General features: G+C 56.2%; 1 protein-coding gene across 11 annotated transcripts in view; it reads right to left on the bottom strand.

Moving 5' to 3' along the window:
• The window catches only part of MEAK7 (MTOR associated protein, eak-7 homolog), a 57,274-nt gene extending 40,740 nt beyond the window's left edge, over positions 1-16,534 (bottom strand). Inside the window, exon 1 of one of the 11 annotated variants that reach the window (XM_084959424.1) lies at positions 16,031-16,534. The gene's annotated coding sequence lies outside the window, so the exon portion shown is untranslated. Of the gene's footprint in view, positions 1-8,708; positions 8,806-14,778; positions 14,904-16,030 lie in introns of those variants that run through there. The other 10 variants (XM_084959423.1, XM_084959438.1, XM_084959428.1 and 7 more) reach the window with 10 other exon arrangements.
• Positions 16,535-17,348: the final 814 nt, after the last annotated feature.

Below are 17,348 nucleotides of genomic sequence, written 5' to 3'. Positions count from 1 at the left end.
TTGAGGTCTCTGGATTTGTAGATTTCACAGACGAAATAAAACACTCAGGGGCTGAGAGACAGGAGGCCGGCTGCTTCTTGTTTACAGACTAAGAATGACCTTTTTTTAAAATGCCATTTATCATGACCTCTGTTTCATCAACTAATATCACTGGATTTTTTTTTTAAGGCAAAAAACCCCAGCATGCGTCGTTTTGCAGAAGCCTCACGTTTCTCAGTTGCTAGAAACCTGCACTGACTTCATCCTGGACTCTGGCCTCCAGCACGACCCTTTGAGGAAGAAGGGCCCGGCGGTGCACTCGGGCACGCACCCACCAACATCCCAAGGGCATCATTTGCTCTCAGCGAGCCCCCCCCCCCCCCCCCCCCGCCGTCCTGGCATCTCAAGCACAGGGCGAGTCTTCGGCTCCATCCTCATCAGTGAGATTCTCAGAGAAGGTAACTCTGAGCAGGGGCCTGATGAGATCTGCGGGGCAGCCGGGCAGCTGCTTGGTTTTCAAAGAAAGCTGCTGGCACCTATTCACCCACTTGAAGCTCTAGCTGCTGGAGCCAACTGCTCTGTAACTTGACCACTGGGTCCCTTTACCCAGGTGGCATGATGGCTAGAAAACATGACGGCCCCCCTGCAGGCTGACCCCTGCCCCTGACTCCCCGAGAGCACCTGGACCCCGCCGATGCCTCCTAAACCAAGCGTATGGATAGCGGGCTGAGGGCAGCAGTCAATGTCCCTGCGAGCCAAAATGAGTTTCACCAGGTGACTCTTGAGCTCATGAAAACCTGAGAAGCGCAGCCTAAATAGAGCTGAGCTGAGACCCAGACGGGCGCGCCATCAGCTGGCGTGAATGTGGAGGTGGCGAGCTCTCAGAGAGCGGGCTGTGCGTCCCACTCCGCCCTGTCTGTCTGGACACTGAGTAAGAGGTGCTGTCTCTATAGGCCTCAGTTTCACCGTCTGTGAAATGGGTAAGAATAAGAGCTGCCTCCCAGGAGTGTTAAATAAAGGGTTAAGTACACTCATGGACAAAGGCTCGCTGCTGAGTGTGTGGCATGGACTAGGAGCTCAAAACAGGTGAAAGGCTTTTCCCCTGCCTTGATGAAGGGATCAGACTCCCTCAGGGCCACTGTCCTCCTGGCCCTGACACCCCCAGAAGCCTGCAATGCTGGGCATCTTCAATTCAGGGGCTGTCAGGCTGTCCCAGGCAGGAGGTTAAACACGCAGATGCAGGGCGTGGTCCCAGAGAGGCTGACTCTGCAGGTCGGAGTGACACCCTGGGATGTCCCATCCTCTTCCTCAGCGTCCAGGTGGCCTGGTGCCTGTGGTCTGGGAGCTCCCCGACCAACACGCACTCCTCGGAGTGTGGTCCTCGGGTACTGCATCCCCTGGGAGCTTGTTAGTAATGCAGACCTCGGGAGTTCCTGTCGTGGCGCAGCGGAAACAAATCTGACTAGGAACCATGAGGTTGCGGGTTCGAGCCCTGGCCTCACTCAGTGGGTTAAGGATCTGGCGTTGCCATGAGCTGTGGTGTATGTCACAGACAAAGCTCGCATCTGGCATTGCTGTGGCTGTGGCGTAGGCCGGCAGCAACAGCTCCGATTTGACCCCCAGCCTGGGAACCTCCATATGCCATGGGTGCAGCCCCAAAAAAGACCAAAAAAAAAAAAAGAAAGAAAGAAAGAAATGCAGAGTTTGGGCATCCACAGACTTGCCCTCAAACAGGACCCCCTGGAGACCAGGCATCGCCCAAGGCTGTCCCTCAACCTGGTTCACTAACATCAAAACGCAGGGACAGTCAGCTGTGGCCTCTCAGGAGGGGGCCTCCCAGCCCACACACCTCCCCAGGACGGTGTGAGATACCACGCCCAGCGCTGAAGCCTGATTTTCCCGGAGTGGGTCTTGTATGATTTCCTGGGGCTCCTCTAACGAAGCGCCACAAACAGGATGTGTGTGGCTGGATGGGTCCCCTCCGCGGGCCTGAGGGACAGTCCCAGGCCTCTCCCGCTTCTGGTGGCTGCCAGCGACCCCCAGTGTCAGGGACCCTGCAGACACATCCGTGCACCTGCCTCTGTCATCACGCGCAGCCTCTCAGGCCCCAACCCCATCTCTCATCAGGACCTGGCATTAGATTCAGGGCCCGCCCGAATCCAGTGTGAGCTCCTCAGCAGAGGCCTAACTACACCTGCAAAGCCCCTATTTCCAAATAAGGTCACGTGCCCAGGGGCCAGGTGTGAGGCCTGGGAGCTGAATGGGGGGCAGTGCCATGCAGTCCCGCAGGTCTGCTCTGTGGCTCACACCTCTGAGTACTTAAGCCCCCTGCTCTGGAGGGTTTATATTAAGGCCCCATTCTCATCTGAGAGGAAGAAAGGCCTCCTCTGAGAGATTTTCAGTCCCTGAGAGCCACTGGGGGAGGCGCAGGCAGGTGGCAATGCCACCAAGACACTGAGGGCCCCAGAGGGGCTGCCAAGAGAGCTACGACCTCCCCTTCCCAAGGTGGGGGCGTGGCCTCGAGAGCCTGCAAGTTTCTCAGCGACACCCAAGGGAGGCCACCAGGGACCAACCCAGCTCCAAATAAAGGGATGTTCACGCAGTGGGGCTTTGGGGAACATCTAACATGGACAGTAAAGGATCTGGCAGTTGGTTTGAGGGACCCACTGACTGTGAGTGTCCCCAGGCCTTGGGGCTGCCTTGTGCACTGGAGGTCACCTGACACACATGCTAGGACGGCACAGGCTGTTGAATCCAGATGGTAGCTGAGTTGAGAGATCCAACTTTTCACCACTTGTGGTGTAGACCAACAGCTCCTGGCCAGGCTGTACGTGGGACTCTCATGGGCAAATTACCCGGGTCCTGATGCCCAGGCCAAGGGCGCCAGCTCTGGGAGACAGGATCAGGCACCTGAGGTTCTAGGGCTCAGCAGCCCTCAGGACCACAGGTGTGCCACCCTCAGTGGTCGCGGTGCTGCCTGTGGCTTCACCTGAGGACGTGGGGCCTTGGGCACCCGGGGGCATCTTTGAGAACTGCAGGGGGAGCAGCAGCATCTCCAGCCCATGGGCCCTGCAGCCCTCATCCTGACCCCTAACCTTCCAGCCCCGGCTCCTACAGAACCTTTGCCTCCACAGCCCCACCTCATTATAGGGGCTACTCTGTCTGTGCTGTTGGGTCTGTGCTGGCCAGGAGGGGACCTGGTAGCCCCTCTGCTCCCAGCCAGGGACACCCAGCCCCACGTGGGGCTCCTCCATGAGCTTGTCCTCATTCTGGGCCCACCCCCACCCGAGCCTGGCCTGACTCCCTCCTTGCTGCCCCGTGGGCTGAGCCCCTCCTGCCAGGTCAGACCCCATCACGTGCAGAGGCTTCTCCCCATCTGCTCCCTCCACCCGCAGCCATCACAGGCTCCCACCCAGCCTCTAAGACATCCAATCCCAGAGTTCCCGTCGTGGCGCAGTGGTTAATGAATCTGACTGGGAACCCTGAGGTTGTGGGTTCGATCCCTGGCCTCGCTCAGTGGGTTAAGGATCCGGCGTTGCCGTGAGCTGTGGTGTAGGTTGCAGGCGCAGCTCAGATCCCGCGTTGCTGTGGCTCTGGTGGTAGGCTGGCGGCTACAGCTCCGATTAGACCCCTAGCCTGGGAACCTCCATGTGCCACGGGTGCAGCCCTAGAAAAGGTAAAAAGACCAAAAAAAAAAACCAAACAAACAAAAAACACATCCAATTCCAACCAGGCATCTGCTTCCCACCTCTGTCTGAACTGGCAGAGGTCAACTTGGCATCTAGCTCAGGATCATCAGGTAGGCGGGTCCCCACATCCAGAGAAGGGATTCCAGATGCAGGTGGCCACGACATGACCCGGGAACTCTCGGTTCGTCTCCCGCCCCGAGTCCCACCCCAGCGGCAGCCAACACCCTCCCTCAGCGGAGCCCCGGCCCCCCCCTCCCATCCCTCCCTCCCCACATCTTTCCAGCCCTTCCCTGTATAAACGTGACCTGCTTCCCTGACCAGAGCCCTGAAGACCTGAGAGGTGCCAACCCAGCAATGCTGCCATCCATGCTGCTTGGAGGGCGGAGGAGGACCTGCCTCTGTCACTACGTCTCCAACCTGCAGCTCCAAGGGAAGGGCTTCAGCACCTTTACCACCTCGCTTTCCGAGTGACTGCTGAGCATCTCCAGCTTTACGTAAAGATGAAGTCCAAGGAATTGCTGACTCTTCGCCCAGGAGAACCTAAGGCGGGCCCCTCCCGACCAGCCAGTGGCCCCCCGACCACGCTTCGGGAGCCGTGTCTTAAAGGCTCCCCCTCGCCCCTCCCCCCAGCCCGTCCTGGGACGGGAAATGACAACAGCGGCGGGTGGGCAGGTCCCCCCCCAGCAGCCTGTGTACAGAGAGGCATCTTAACCCCGGCTTGGGGGAGCGTTCTCCCTCCTGCATGTCCCCAAACTCTGTCCTCGCCTCTGCAGCCACACGGCTCTGCCTCCTCTTTTGTTCAGCCTCGCCAGCCAAGCCAGGGGCATGGGCAGATTCCAGGCAAAGCCCCTCGGAGAGCACAGTCCGCACCCACCAGTCCTGCGGGGACACGAGGCTGCCCGCACTGTCCAGAACCTCCAGCTCAGGAGAGCCATGCAACACCCAGGGCGGGACGAGTGGCCGGAGCTCAGCACTCGCGGTGGAGACGAAAGCCTCCGAGAACCACGGTCCGGACTCGGAGTTCCTGATGCTGTGTTAGGAGCCGCCCGCCCCTCCTCAGAGTCGACGATAATCCCAGCCCCCGGGCGGCCCACACAGTGGGCGACACGGAGACAGGGCTGCGCTAGGAACCACCCAGGGGCACATGCCAGGCTCAGAGACCCATGGTCCCCTCTTTGATGTCGTCTGTGCCCCTTGCTCTTGACCCAGTAATTCTCTGACTGCTCATAGGAATCTTGCAGGGAGCTCAACCCCCGGCTGCACAGGCGAGAGAACTGGTGCTCAGAAAGGTCCAGGAACTTGCCCAACGTCACACGGCTAGAAAGGGCATGGCCAGGGCTGGCACACGGGCGCCCAGCTCTAAGCAGAGCCCACTGCTTGTCTGGCCACCCAGGAACCGACCAAAAGACTCTCCCGACAAAGCTCTGTTCTTTGAGCGAATACAGGCTTGTCATTTTAAAAGGTATTAACACCAAGCACAGAAACCGCGCTCACGACCTGCCAGGCACTGTTCTGCGCCCTTCGGCGGCCGCCATTCATGGGCCATTCCCACCCCCCCTCCCGGTGGTAGGTTCCAGTATTCCACCTGAGGACACCGGGCTCGGGAAGGTTAACCCGCAGCCTCGAAATCCCACAGGGAGGTGGGAGCTGGGATGGCACTCGGGCGCCTGCGGCGGAATCAATGAACTTAGCTGCCACCCTCTGCGGCAGAGCACAGAAGGAACAAGGAACAAGTGCGTTTGGCTCATGGACAGGATCAAAATTGAGGTTTTTTTGTTGTTGTTGTTGTTGTTGTTTTGGTCTTTTAGGGCCACACTGGTGGCATATAGCGGTTCCCAGGCTAGGGGTCCAATCGGCCTACACCAGAGCCCCAGCAATGCAGGATCCGAGCTGTGTCTGTGACCTACACCACAGCTCACAGCAACGCCAGATTCTTAACCCACTGAGCAAGGCCAGGAATCGAACCCACGTCCTCATGGATACTACTGGGGTTTGCTAACTGCTGAGCCACAACAAGAACTCCCCAAACTGAATTTAAGGGCAAAACCCCCTTGGCGTGTGACAACGCCCAGCTCTTGTGACACACCTGCCATCAACCAGAAGGCAGAGCCTCGGGGTAAAGAGGCACAGCCGAGGAGCCAGGCTCCGCAGATTCACTAGCTGTGTGCCCTGCGCCAGCTCTTTAGCTGGCCTCAGTTTCCCCATCTGTAAAACGGGGATGGCAGTACCTCACCTCCTGAACTATGGGCTCTAGATGAGGGGTTCTCAGAACAGCGCCATGCTTGGAAGTGCTAACAGAGGGACACCGGCTTATTCCTGCTTATCTGCTCAAAGCCACAATCGCAGCAAACCGCCCCACCAGCACCTCGGCGCTCCTGAAAGCCGACGTGACCCTGCAGGGGAGAACACAGCCCCGGGTCCGAGCCGCCCAGGCTGACTGAGTGACACCCACGTGTGGCCCGTGGGGGCTTATGACAGATGACTATGACTTTGGAAAAAGTCGAGGGTGGCAGCTGTGTCTGGGGATAACGTCTCTCATTTCAACACCAAAGCCCCGGACAGGGCCTCCTTCGAAGGAAAATCGTTGTGGGCCCGCCCTCTGTTCACACAGTGAGCTGGAGGGTCCTCCACGAAGTGTGCGTTAGGTTTTGCCAAGCCCCACCCAGGCTCGTGGGTCTCTTGTGTGGAGTAAGTAAAATGGCAGCTCCTGGTCCAAGACCAACTCCCAGGGGCTCAGTGCCCTCCCGCGCCCACCCTGCGATCCTGAGACGCCAGCGGTTAACGACAGTGGCCCAGCGCCAGCACGTGATGAGCAGAGTTTCACTCCATCCTCTGTGCCCCTCCGAGTGAGGCAGAGACTATTGTCACCCTATTCCAGATGGGAAAACGGACTCTCAGAGAGTCCGGGGACTCGCCCCGGGTCACTGTGGGATGGGGGATGGGACGCCCCAGCCCTTGTTCTACCCATTCTGCCTTCCTGCTCCTCGGCCTGCACCGTTTGGGATCCTGGGCTTGTGGCTGCAGAATTTCTGAGAACCACATCCGGGCCACTCTCGCTCCCTTGCTCCCACATCCACAGCTCCCGCCGGCCAGGAGGAGAAGCTGGGAAACCTGGACAGACCCCGCTCTGCAAGCCAACGAGCCAGAACTGGGACAAAGAAACACACACATGTCACCGACGTGCAAATTTATGGGTGCTCTGGGCTGCGGGGCTGCATTTTTGGCACCGTGACCTTTTGCCCACTCACTCCCTTCTGAGTCTCTCGTTCACGGGCACAACCAGGACAGTCACTGGGAGACGGATGCCCGCAGTGACCTTTCCAGGAAAGAAGGGCCCGTCGCCTCTGCATCCCTGAGAGGAATCCCCTTGAGTGGCTGAGGACCTTGGTACCCTTTCTGGGGCGTCCTCCACGGCCGCTCTCGACCTCCTTCTATGTTCCGGAGTCTGGCTTCCGGCTTCCCTTGCCCAGGCGAAGCCCTGCTCCGGGCACCCCAGCCGCTTCCTGGCCGCAGTGGTGGGAGGAGAAGCGGGGGAGGGTTTGGGCCATCGTGTCATCGGGAGGGATGTCAGAGCCAAGGGTCAGGAGTGGGGAGGAAGCCACCCGGCTGAGCAGCTGCTGGAAACCATGGCTGGGGCTGCTGCGCCGAGAACGCGATCTCATGGCTAAAGCAACATCATGGCTGTGCATTCGGGGGACAGAATCTTAGAGCCAACTGACTTGTTCCTTGTCAAAGTGACGGACCTACCTTCCCGAAACAAAAAGCAAGACATCACACACACACCCATTGTGCCTCGGGGCTGGCGGGGGGCGGGGGGACCCCCGCAAGACCGCTGGAAGAACTGGTGGGTTTCAGTAGCGTTACTGCCACAGTGAAGATGTGTTCACAGTGACGGAGTCAGGACACGCGGCCAGGTCTTACAGGAAAGGCCCACGGCTGTATACGATCGTCTGAATGTCCTGTGTCTCCTCAGAATCCCTGTTGGAGGCTTAACCCCCAAATGGGATGGCATTTAGAGATGGGCCTTTCGGGGTCCACATGGAACGGGAAGATCTGAATTCATGGCAGAGATGAGAACAGGATTCGGCTAGTTCTTCGGTTGATTAAACAAAGCAATCGACAGACACCTAAGGACAGACGTGCAGACGCGGTTCTGAGCTGCCCATGGTGCTTTGCGGCCCCGTTCCCGGCACTGGCGATGGGGCCCCTCACCCGGACCAGGCGAAGAGAAAGTTCTCCTTGCTCTGACCTGGTCCAGACACCCCTCTGCGCCGCCATGCAGTGTGGGGACCCCTTTGGGGCACCGGGCTGCCCTGCTCGGCCCTCACCCCACTCCTCCCCTGGGCCACGGGCTCTGTCTGCAGGCACCCAGCAGCACAGAACTGAAAGGCGTTTGCTCCCAGCGCCCACCCCACCCCCGGGCTCCCCGCTAGACATCCTGCCCTGGGAGTGCCTCTGCCTTCATTTTATTCAGTCCTCCTGGACTTTTTCTGTCTATTCTCGTTTCCCAGCCTGTGGCTGCCCCTGATGCGGTTCTGGGAAGACTTTTGAAATACCTTCTCTTTGCGTGGGAAGAGCACCTTTCTGGCCAGGTCTGGCTGGCTGGCTCACAACTCTTTTGGTTGCAGGTAACGCAAACCCAGGGCTGGCTCTGTGAGCACAGTCACAGGGCCCGGCCTAGGAGCACCCCCATCAGTTTCATGCTGTTGTCGCCACCTTAAAATTCTTACAAATGGTGGAACAGGGGGCCCCACGGTTTCCTTCGCGCTAAGCCCCCTGCATTACATGGCGGATCCTGCATAAAGCCATTCTAGAAACTTCAGTTACCAAAGATTTACTGGAAGGTCAAGGGGGCGTCTCAGAGACCCCAAAGACGAGAATGTGGTTGGGCCTCAGCACACTGGAAGCAGAGCCTGGAAAACCAGGAGGTTTCCTTCCCCTTGTCTCCCCGCCTCCCCCTCGAGCTCCGCTTCCTGCACCCCCACCTCACTGGCTCTCTGAGCAAGACGGCTCGGCTGCTGGCCCCACCCAGGATTTCACCTCCTCCGCTCCAGAACCGGCCTGATGGAGTTTCATGGGGCAGAGATGCTGATTGGCCCAGCAGGGTCAAGTGTGCAGCCGTGGTGCGCTCCGTTCCGGCCCAGGGGGCAGGGTCCCACCCACACTGGCTTCCAGAAAGCAGAAAACAAGAGTCAGCAGTTGGCAAGAAACAAATCTGCCCTGAAACTTCCCGTGACATGCAGTCACCAGCCCCCTGGCTGCAGCGGCCCGGAATTTATGGCTTCACCACCTCGTGCTCACTCTCCCATAAACTTCCCTTCTAGGCAGCAGCGCCTCAAAACCCCTTTGGTGATGGATTAGTTGACCTTTGACCTTAAGTCCATTTCCCGCTGAGCTATTGATCTGAGCAAATCCTATCTCCTCACGCCCTTTCCCTTCTTCTCCAATTTAAAAATAAACCAAACTGAAAGAAACAAACACAGCTCCACAAAGAGGCTGGGTGAACAATACAGAGATCTGTGAGATGGCTGGTCTGGGAAGAAGCTACACACACACACACACACACACACACACACACACACACACACACACACACACGAACGTGCGTTTTCTAAGACTCTGTAAGCGAGCTATGTATCTTCAGCATCTGTCCCTCGTGACTCACAGCAAAGCATCTCTGGGGCGCCTTCAGAGTTCTGTGCGGGACAGAGAGCAGCCGCCCCAAAGGAAGCGGATCAGACTCTGGGAGATCAATCTTCTCCGCTTCCTTCCTCTGAGATGATTACGAGGAAAGCGCTCGGCGGCCCCGCCGGGAACAAAGGGCCTGTGTGCGGCGAGCGGCCCCCACCCGACCCCTCATGCATTATGAATCGTGACCTCATGATCATTTCATGAAGCTTTCCACGGCCTGACGCCGCTGCGGCCCATCCACAGGCTGCACCCTGCAGAGCCCCCCAGGCCCCTTCAGGCTGCTGGCCCCCGTCGCTGGGGACCGCTAAACCCCAGCCATCAATGTCCACCAGGCCTAGCTGATGCCACCCTGGCCACAGGGTCCCTTCTCCACGAGGCTCTTCCACCTTCCCCCGACAAGCTTGCCCGCCCCCATCTGAGGGGGTCCAGACCCACAGCTCCGGGCAACCCTAAGAGGGTGACGAGCACAGGCGCGGGGCAGACAGAGGAGCAGCTCCAGATCCGCCCAGGGCCTCCTTTCCAGCTGCCCCCCACCCCCGGGACCGTTCCTTCCAGGCTCCCTGCCTTGCCTCTGCTCTGCAAGGGGGGTGACAATAGTGCTGAGCTCCCAGGGTGGCCAAGGTCCAAGGTGATCACATGTGTGAGGTGCTGGGCAGGGCGCCTGGGCCACTGTGAGCAGGGGACGACCTCCAGCCGGCCCAGGAGAAGTGAAAACGTGCAGCCCTCGGTCCCTTCCTCCCCCCGCTCCTCCTCCCCGCCTTCTTTCTCTTGACCTGTCTTGGCGTTTTCCATTTGCTCGTTAATGCCCTCCCCACCCCGGGTGAGGGGGTGTATGCTCAGGACTGGGCGGAGAGCAGCCCGCGGAGGGTACCACGGGGCAGAGAGTGGCCAGAACTCATTCTAGGAAGCAGGGAGGTGGCTGCAGGCAGGACCCCCAGCCCCAGGGCATGCCCCCCTGTCCCATCAAACGTCACTTACAAAACACAAATGTAAAGATAAAATGATTAAGGAGTTCCCGTTGTGACTCAGTGGAAAAAAATTTGACTAGTACCCAAGAGGACGCAGGTTCTATCCCTGGCCTCGCTCAGTGGGTTAAGGATCCAGCATTGCCGTGAGCTGTGGTGCAGGTCACAGATGCGGCTTAGATCCCACATTGCTATGGCTGTGGTGTAGGCTGGCAGCTACAGCTCCAATTTGACTCCTAGCCTGGGAACCTAGGGTGTGTTCAGCCCTAAAAGGACAAAAGAAAAAAAAGAAAAAAAGAAAAAAACCCACAAATATAAAGATAAAATTATTAAGGAGTTTCTATTGTGGCTCGGCAGAAAAGAATGTGACTACCATCCATGAGGACACAGGTTCGATCCCTGCCTTGCTCCGTGGGTTAAGGATCTGGCGTTGCTGTGGCTGTGGTGTAGGCCAGCTATAGCATCAATTCAACCCCTAGCCTGAGAACTTCCATATGCCGCAGGTGCAACCCTAAAAAGACAGGGGGAAAAAAAAAAGATAAAATTATTAAGAATTTCAAGAAGGCGCCCACAGAGCAATAAATCTCAGGCCAGGCCGGTCCAAGCACAGGGCCATGTGCCCGGGAGGCCAGCCTGACTGCACTGACGAATCTGATTCACCCAGCACCCTGGTTCTCTGATTCAAGAAAGTCATTCCCCGCAGAGACCCTTTCTAACCATGTGGGAGTGTCTGCTCACGCTGTGCAGAAACCTACATCATAAGCAGCAATTCCACTCCTAGTGTACACCCCACAGGAACGCCTACACGGGGGAGGACTGTGCCAGAATGTTCTCAGCCGCACTGCTCACAAGAGCCCACGCTGGAAATGCAACACCCAACCGACTGCCCATCAAGTGCAGCGTGCTTCACCAAAAGCACTCATTCCAGGTAAGGGAACCCACACAGAAGAGGGACCTCCGAGTACACGCGACAGCAGGGCTGGATCTCACAGACGTCACGCTGAGTGACGGAAACCAGACATTGAAAGCACACACAGTGTGCGGGTCCACAGATAAAAGCAGGACACGGAATTCCCACGTCCTGAGGCGGGGGGTGGTTTCTGAGTATCCTCAAGTTTCTGTAATGAACAAATATTACTTTTATATGCAGAAAAATACACATAATAAATAATTCTTGGAGTTCCCACTGTGGCTCAGCGGGTTAAGAGCCCAACTAGTATCCATGAGGATGCAGGTTCCATCCCTGGCCTCACTCAGGAGGTTGAGGATCCGGCGTGGCTGTGAGCTGTGGTGCAGGTCACAGATGGGGCTCGGATCTGGCCTTGCTGTGGCGTAGGCCAGGCTAGCAGCTGCAGCTCTGATTCAACCCCTAGCCTGGAAACTTCCACATGGCACGGTGCCACCCTAAAAAGAAAAAAAAAAATTGTGTAGCTAAGAATAAATCACTAGCCTTTGCTGTTTTACAAAGCCCGAGACGCTGTTCCAAGCACATGACAGGTATCACCTCATTGAATCCTCACAACAAACCATCAGGCAAACACTGCTTATTGCTCCCACTTTCCAGATAAAACAAACTGAGGCCCAGAGAGGTCACACCGTACAACGAGGGTTCTGACCGCAAGTAGTGCAGCCACGTTCTTTGTGCTCCTAAACCCGGTTTCCTCTGTGCCTGGAAGAAAGCCTTATTATTACAGGGGGTAAAGCTCTCTTACCAGCAGCCCTTTTATTTATAGACGTAATGATAAATCTAAAAATAGGGACAGGGAGTTCCCGTCGTGGTGCAGTGGTTAACGAATCCGACTAGGAACCATGAGGTTGCGGGTTCGATCCCTGGCCTTGCTCAGTGGGTTAAGGATCCGGCGTTGCCAGGAGCTGTGGTATAGATCACAGATGTGGCTCGGATCCCATGTGGCTGTGGCTGTGGCTCTGGCGTAGGCTGGCAGCTACAACTCCGATTGGACCCCTAGCCGGGGAACCTCCATATGCTGCAGGAGCAGCCCTGGAAAAGGCAAAAAGACTAAAATAAATAAATAAATAAATAAATAAAAATAAAAATAGAGACAGGAATGGTTTTTCTCCCCGCCCAGCAAAGTAAATGAATCTGAAATCAACCGCAGTTGGCTAAGAGACTTGTGTAATAACATGCAAATACTGATGACTGAGTCAAGAGGCGGCATAGAGAACTGATGAAGAGCGAGAGGGCAAATCTGCAAGAAGAAAATGCATATATCCGCCGCGAAAGAAGCCCCAGAACACAACATTCAAAGACCCTACCATGTTCGCATCAAGGCGATGAGCTTCTGCGGCTATTTTTTACCTTGTTCTGAATTTTCCATAACATGGTTATAGTTCTTTGAGGATGGAAAATGCCACACACACTTAGGAACCAGGAAAAGCACCAACGAAGCTCCTCACAGACCAGGAGGGCCCTTACAGACTCGCGAGTCCAACCCAGCCCGGAGTTTACTAGCTGGCTGCCAGCAGGCCTCCTCTGCCTGAAGAATGTTTCACTTGGCCGAATCCTTGTCTAAACAAATATTCATGGCTTTCTGTCATCATAAAGCAGAGGGATTGCACATCAAAACGCATCTCACTCGGAACAGGTGTCTTTCCAAGACTCAGCCATTCCACGTGGAGGACGGATTCCACAGCGATGCGTTCGCGTGTAAACCAAAAGCCAGGGGTGAAGGTGCTGGCGACGGCTCTCCTATGGTTCGCCCCACTCACGGAACCACGCAAAGGCCCATCACAGGGAATGACGGAATCTACCATGGTCCTTTCACAGCGTGAAATACAGCACAGACACGGAGCAAGAAGGGTTTACAACTGGGCCCCACACTTGTCTCAATTTGAGACATAATGCGGGGCAAAGAAGCCAGACACAGAAGTACACCCTGGATGTCCAGTGGTCACCTCTGGGCACAGGGCATGGGGGGGACACTGAGGCAGTGATGGTGAGGGTTGGGGGGGAAGTGGGATTTGGGGCAGATGTGCTTTGTGTCTGGGTGTGGGTGCTGAACCCTGGGTTCAGTTTTCAAAAATCCATCTAGCTCTACATTTCTGAGTACCTCTTGGGGGCAGGAATGTCGTGTGTTCATAAAAAAAAAAAACTTTAAAATGACAAAAGCGAGTATGAGAAAAATCTTAACATTAAAAAAAAAAATATCCAGGCATTCTTGTTGTGGCTCAGTGGTAACAAACCTGACTAGTATCCACAAGGATGAGAGTTCAATCCCTGGCCTCACTCAGTGGGTTAAGGATCCAGCTCATGAGCTGTGGTGTAGGTCAAAGGTGCAGCTTGAATCCAGCGTTGCCGTGGCTGTGACGTAGGCTGGCAGCTACAGGTAGCTCCGATTTGACCCCAAGGCTGTGAACGTCCATGTGCCACAGGTATGGCTGTAAAAGACAAAACGCCAAAAAATCCAAAGTTGTGATTTCTCTTACAAAATCAGCGGCTCTAGAAACTCAAAGCCTCATGCCCACGTGGTGAGGCAGGGGTCTCCCAGGCTCACTCAACCTGGCACAACCTCACTCTCTGCTTCACCGGGCCCCTGGCCCCTGTAAGCACTATGTCTGCAGTTTCTCACTTCTGAGGCTCAGAGAGAGCAAGTGGCCTGCCTGAGGCCACACAGCAAAGCAGTTCTCAATTTTTCTCTCACTTTTAAAGCAATTAGGACCCCCTGATATAGGAGTCCTGACTCTCTCAGAAGGCCTAAGCCAAGTGGTGACTGTTCTGGAAGCAGGAACAATCTGGGGGACCTGTGAGCCTGGATGAGGTGTCCCATCATCCAGTCATCACGGGGACACAGAAATGGGGTACCTTGGATGCAGACCCTCCCCCACCTGTATCCTCTTATTGCAACCAATTCCATAGGCCAACTTCCAGGAGCAAGGGAAGTGGGGCTTAAAACCTCCTCCCTACCAGATGCCCGAGAGTCCAGCCCCAAAGGGTCCATCCCCCCATCCTTTCTCCTCCTCCCTGGACAGGTGCTGCTCGGCTACCATCAGTCCTTGGCCCTCAGCCTGGAAGGAGCAGCTGAGGGTGAGCGTTCCAAGGTGGGGACCAGACACCTAAGATCCAGGGGCGGGGAAGACACCGGTCCTCTCCAGGCACCCCACTGTGCACTTCCTGTGTTAGGGGAGGTCCTTGTCCTCCAGAAAGGGCACAGGATGGATGGAGACCAGGCCAAAGCAAACCACACAGGTGGGAAGAAGGTTCAAGTCGCTTAACCTCACTAAGCGTCTGTTCCCTCCTCTGCAAAGCGGGGCCACCAACACGAGTGCTGTCGCAGGAGGACTGTGCAGACTGAGGAAGTCAGCTCGAGCCTGAGGACGGAGCCCGGCATGCAGCAGGTGTCCAATAAATGCCAGTGGGGGGGGGGGGGCTGGCCCGGCCCGGGGACTCTCACCAACAGGCTTACTGGCTGAGACTCCCTAAAACCGAGTTCCCGTACCAAGTTCACGAGGAGTCTCTCTCTCTCAAACTTGAATCTCCTTCTCAGCCCGTTGACCTTAATCCTGTGCTTGCGGAACACTCAGCAACCCGAGTCAGGTGACTGAATGCGCAGCTGCCGATAACATCATTAATGCGCTCAAACTGCCCCTAGAGACATCACCATCACCTGCAAACTCAGGTGGTTTCTCCAGGGCAGGATGGGCCCAAAGACCCCCCCCGCCAGCCATGGACTAAATCATAAACCAGAGGCATCCTGACCCCTGAAACTCTAATTTTAAATTCACAGGAATGTCACAAGCTGATGAACCCCGGCTTCTTCACTCTTCTCCTTTAAAACACCCCAACTCAAAGACCAAGGTGGAGTGGGTCTGAGGCTCGTCTCCCACTCCCTCGCTTGGTGCCCTGCAATTAACCCCTCCTCTGCATCCAACTCTGGCTGCCCAAGCTTGGCTTTCTGCGCCCTGGGGCACGCGAGCCCTTTGCGGGGTTACAAGTATTGTAACACTGGCAGCCGGCTTTGCTGCGTGCCTACCTGGTGGAAGCCATTCCCCGGCCTGTAATAAGGATCTCAGTGTCTCCAGCACCTAGAACAGGGTCTGCACACAGATGAGACTCAGTAATTACTTGGTGACGGAACCAATGAATGAATGAAGCTTTTGAGGCCAGTTCAATGCCGCTCTGAAGCCTCCCAGAGGACCCTGCCCTGGGTCCTGTGCCCCTTACACGCCCCACTAGAGTGTTCTCTCTCCCCGCCAATGCCTAGCACCAGGCGTGGACTCAGCCCGTATCTGCAGGAAGGAACAGATGAATGGAATGAGGAACCCAGGGAAGAAACCCACATGCTGAGCCTCTGGCTTCCTCCCTCCCCTCCAGGCCCCTCTTCCCGGCTCCCCACCTGGTACAGGATACAGAGAAAACAGGCAGGTCATCCCTGCCCGTCGGCGGATGGGGATTATTCCAGCTCAGAAGGACGGTCTAAAAAGCGGACCGGACCAGCTCTTGCCTACGTCCCAACAGGCGGGGCAGCCTGGGGAGACAGCGACCGATAAGCTATCAGCAAAGGATTCATTATCCTTACGCAAGAGGCTACCTGAGGCCTCCATTCCTGAACCTCGGGCTGCGGGTGGGGTCCTTGCAAGAGGTCTGCAATCCATCAGTGAACAGAAATTTAAAACGGTTCCAATACATGGTCGCTATTTCACAAATTGATAGGAAGGAAGTTTTAAGGAATACAAAACATGCGCCTTTACCATTGGTGTCTTAAATCTGCAGTGGCCTTCTGTCCTTGGGCCTCTTCTGACTCATGAGAGGTAGAAAGCACGGGTGGGGGGCTCCAGCCTCGAGGCCACTCACCCCGCTCTCCCGAGACGCCGCTCCCCAGCTCCGCAGGCGTGAACCCCGGCGGCCATATTGGCACCTTGCAAGTCCGCAGCTCTGGTTGGAGGTGATTGGACCAGGGGTGGTCACCTGACTCGAGCTGGGCCAATCAGATCCTTCCCCTGAGCTTCAGCCTCCACCGTGCGGTGTCCTGGATTTGAGGTTCCAATTTCAGGTGCTGGAGGTCTCTGTCCTCCACGCGGGTAGAGGAGAGTAAGCAGGTTGGCGGTGACAGAGGATGGAGAAGGACTATTACTAGGGTCTCTGATGGCCTTCCATCTGGTTCTGACGCACTCCTGAGGCATCGCTGCCCTTGGTCAGCGGGAGTCAACCATGATCTTTCAATAAATTACACCCTTTTCTCCTTATGTTCTCCCAGGTGGCTCCCAACAACTCTTAAGTACAAACTTTCCATTGCACGAAGCAGGGGGCTTGTTTTCAAAAGGATTCGGAGCTAATGGTCTAGGCCGCATGGAAACCCAAACTTCTGTAATTAAAATAATTGTCTGTTAAAGCAACATCAGAGGAGGTCTGGCTTCTCTCCACAGTAGGATTCTTGAAAAACAAACTGGGAAAGGGCATATTTATCCTTCCTTCTAAAGACAATGTTTTATTAGCGCCCTTGTTTTGAGAAAAAAAGCCAACCAGCGGCTTCCTTTAATTGGGTAGATGTCCCTAATAAGACCTCAAGAGCAGCTGTGCCCTAGCTCCTTCCCATCTGCCAGGAGATCTTATTACTGGTCCGCGGTGCTTTTGTTTGAGAAGAATGGGACCCTCTAATAGAAATCTCGGAAGAGGTGGTGAAGCAGGGACTGGCGACCAGACAGACGTAGGAGGCGGGTGAACTGTGGTGGTTCATGGTTTACTGTGGGTCTGTGGAGAAAATTCTCAGGCTAGGGGCTGCTGTGAAATGAGGAGCTGGTGTCACCCACAGGCTCCATGGTGGGCAGCCGTGAGCCAAAGCCTGAGGGGGTGGAGGGCCAGCACCAGCTGCCTGGACCTTGGGTGAGAAGACACTCAGGTGTGTCGCGCCAAGTGGCCTATGGCAATGACAACTCCGCCCATCACTGGCTCCTTCCCCCCACTTCCTGCTCCCTCTCCAGGACCACCTTCTAAATAAACCCATTATACTTGAACCCTTGCCTCTGGTTCTGTTGGTTTGGGAACCCAAACTAAACCAGCCACAAAATC

This window comes from Sus scrofa, chromosome 6 (assembly GCF_054392235.1).
Source record: "Sus scrofa isolate SSC_HxYL_T2T_F1_AM1 chromosome 6, Sscrofa_HxYL_maternal_Yorkshire_Landrace_v2.0, whole genome shotgun sequence".
Taxonomy (NCBI): Eukaryota; Metazoa; Chordata; class Mammalia; order Artiodactyla; family Suidae; genus Sus; species Sus scrofa.
This window is presented reverse-complemented; position numbering and strand designations above follow the sequence as displayed.